The sequence below is a fragment of the Phoenix dactylifera genome, unplaced genomic scaffold (assembly GCF_009389715.1).
Source record: "Phoenix dactylifera cultivar Barhee BC4 unplaced genomic scaffold, palm_55x_up_171113_PBpolish2nd_filt_p 001263F, whole genome shotgun sequence".
NCBI classification, from domain to species: Eukaryota; Viridiplantae; Streptophyta; class Magnoliopsida; order Arecales; family Arecaceae; genus Phoenix; species Phoenix dactylifera.
In genome coordinates this window covers 118,144-121,854 of record NW_024068597.1, presented here as the reverse complement: position 1 = coordinate 121,854, position 3,711 = coordinate 118,144, and the positions used below count along the sequence as shown (strand labels likewise).

General features: G+C 35.1%; 1 pseudogene; it reads right to left on the bottom strand.

The window, feature by feature from the left end:
* Positions 1–798: 798 nt before the first annotated feature.
* LOC120108305 lies at positions 799–3,466 on the bottom strand (annotated as a pseudogene).
* Between the last annotated feature and the right edge of the window lie 245 nt (positions 3,467–3,711).

The following is a 3,711-nucleotide window of genomic DNA, read 5'->3' as shown; positions in this document are numbered from 1 at the left end:
GGGCACATATATTTCTCTTTTTTCATTACGTGATCATATATTTATCTATTTTTTATTTAATATGTCAAATGAGGTAGAAGGCAAGTCATGACTTGTGCCAATCTAGTGTTTTTCACTCATACCTGGTTAAAATGTCAATGCCAATGGTAAAACTTACTTTGGCAACATTTCAGAGGTTTCCATGTACCATATTCTAACTTGGGAGGACAATATCCTATCATACTTAGGAATCAGAATTGTCAATTTATTAACATTTGGTTGCACTCTGGATTTACGTCTTATAACATGTGCCTCAGAGATGGATGTAGTTCCATATGTTGAGCCTTTTCCTTTCTCTTTATGTAAAATCTTTCAAAATCCTTAGAAGGTTGCTTCTTGGTCACATGAAGCATAAATTTTGTAAGTAATGAAGCAGGTTATGATGGCTTCCAATTCACTAGGTATATATATCCATGGCAGGACAGCCAGGACCCCTCTTTTGCACAAATTTGCCTAAAGCACAAATCAGGAAATAAACAAATAATATTTAGCTTTGATATCAAATGGAGATCTAGTTGTAATATGTTTTATACTTAAGTGGACCATGCCTTGATCTACTAAACTGAAAATTACATAGGAAAGGCTTGTTTCTAAGTTTCTTGTCGAACTACTCACTTATCAATAGTATCATCTATTAACAAAACAAGAAACTCTTCAAGATCGTGCCTATATAAGCCTGTACAGTCACACATCAAATCCAATCATTTTCTAAAGTTGCACAGCTTTGGGAGGAAGAACTCTCCAAAGTTTTGAATAATTAAATAGAGTGCATATCTAGGCAAGCTTAACAGATGGGTATCTAGCATACCATGCGGGATTTCTTCGTTTCTCTTTTGATGTCACACTCTCTTCAGTGTAAACATCTGAGTTCATGGAGTACTTGTAAGTTGGAGGAAAGCAGATTTTCCCTTCATGCCATCCCTTGAACACTCGCCCAGCTTCTAGTTCGATCTTAAGCTATCCACAAAAACACAACAGTTGTTAGGAACTTTACCTTCTACATGGTTCATGCATATGAATAAACAAATCACAATATATGGATCTCTATAGAAGCATATGACTTTCTAATATAAAGAAGACATAATTTTTTCTCAAATGAAAAAACCAGTTATACATTGCTATTAGATTTATGCTAAAAATGAGGACAGGACATGAGATTCATAATGCTTCAAATAATCTAAATGGCAATATGAACCACATGAAGGATAGAACTTCATTGAGATTACTGCTTCTTACCATGCCTGGCTTTAAAATGCATATGATTAGCTACTTGATCGATTCACCATTACCTGATCCTTCTCAAATAGGGCATCCCAATTTTCCCCCTTGAGAAGCCTCCTAGTCTCAGAGTAGCTCAGAGCAATTCGGTAATTCAAGTCGCCTAACCATATGACCCGGCTGATTCATATTGGAAAAAAATAATTCTAGAGGTTAATGTACAACAACTAAATCTTCAATGGAAGCTGACTAGAAGTACAAAGAGACATGCTTACTCATGTTCAAGAATTTTTTCAGGACTTCTTCGACCAGGTGTCTTGCAAATATTTGGGAACTGTGTATTCTTTAGTATCTCTATAACATCAGAGTTTCTTCTAAGTTCATCTCCTTCTTTCTCCCCTGAAGCCAAATGACAGCAGACAAAACAAAAGCTTGTCTGATGCAAAGTCATGCTCACTGAGATGCAACCCTGCAACAAAAGTTCCACCATCAGGGTATACTACCACTAAGAGAAAGCTTCACAAGACCAACAAGAAGATGTTTGTATCATAACATTATTGTTAAGATGTGTTTGAACAGCCAAACATTGCATTAATTATTGCAGGAAGTATATATGTGCATAAATAAATTGAACACATAAATAAATTGAACTTGAAACTCAATGTTATTTTGGTACTCAGATGCATGATGATCCCAAATTTAAATAAAATGAATATGTACTGAAGAGTCTCATTCACTGTAGAAAAGTAAACATGAGTAACCCTTATATATAGATTTTGTTGGGTGATTTAGTTATTCTATTTGTCATGAATTCTTGACAGAGCCTTAAGATTCCTAAGAGATAATGAAAACTTTATGATAAATATAAATAACAAGAATGTCAATTAAATTAATCCTTACCTTATTACCAAGATAGCCCATGATTCCACGCCCTACACAGCAGACTCTAAGATGACCTATATGTTGGACAAGTTCTCTCCTAACCCAAACAGTACAAAAACTCCCACCATCTGTTTGCTAGCTATGAGGCAATACCTCAGCTGGTTAGTTGTTAAAGAAGTTGCACCATTTGTATCCATCACCATGAAGTTGCTTCTTTCCTCCTGTTCATGCTCTGAAGAGTTCTTTTCACTTAGACAGGCATAAGGGCATCTGAAACATGAATCTCTATAATATTTCTTTGCCACTTCTGCAGTGCAGTTGCAGGCCTTGAGCCATCTTCCATGCTCTGTTCTGAATATTTTACTGACTGCTTTAAGTGAAGGTTTCTGAAGGAACAATAGGCTATTGATTGTCTTTGCTTTGCTAGCAGCATCAGCCTCTTGTGGCCTGTTTAAGGCTTGGTTTATCAAAGCGAGCCATTTCACTGCTGGTTCACTGTCTTCTATAACAAGCACATTTCCGGCATTCAGAGGGACTATTTCCTGAAATCTGATAAGAATAAAAGGAACTTAAGAAACAGATGGCATGAGTATAACAAAGTATTAAAAAAAGAAGAAATTCCCTGGAATAATAACTCCTGGACAGCCAAAATATTTTCTTATTCAAAAACTGATCTAAAAGCCATCAGATAATCTACTTTCTGATTTAAAGAACTAGACATTAAATGGTATCCAAGTAAGAAATTATCACAAGAAAAAGATATTCAAGTTAATTCAGCATGAAATAGTGCCAAAACTATGGGACTTGCAATGAAATAAAAAATTATAGAAATGATCATCTTAGCATTCATTTCGCTTATGCTATAATGTTAAAATAGATATCATACCCTAAAACATAAACATCTGCTTGATCATTGGCTGGAAGAAGTTCATTTAGGTTCAGTTCATCATGCGGGGGTTTTCCTCCAACATTCCATGTTGTGACAAATAACCTAGACAAAAAAGAATGTTAAAAGAAAACACATAGAATCAGGAAAAAAAATGATGGATACTAGACTTCTTAAGCCCATCAGAATACCTGAAGGTTTGAGTGTCTAAAACATTGGATACTGCAGAAGAGACGTTACTAAGACTTATGTTCCCCAGCTTTGAAGTAGAATATTTTTCTTCAATGTTAGTTCAAAATGAAAAAGAAAAAAGGGAAACAATCAATAGAATGAGAGAAGAAATCTTGTTGAATCTGATTAACTATGGAAAACAAGAAAATTAAGAATCATAGCATTAGAGAACATACCTGAAAAATTGTTCATGAATTCATGCGAGGAAGTGGCTGAAATAAGTGCTCTCTTCCAATTCAGCTGCTTTGTTGGAACATAATGAATTGAAGTTAGGAATCAGGAGCAAAGATAGGTACGAGAAGAAGCTAGAAATACCGAGTAACAGAGTTTCACCTAGCTTACCAAGCACATCTTCAAAAGCACATTACTAAAGCAGTAAAGACTATGCTTAAAAACCAAGTAACAGACCAGAAATGCTCATCCCTATTTGTAAGTTAGCAGCTCAAAATATCTTT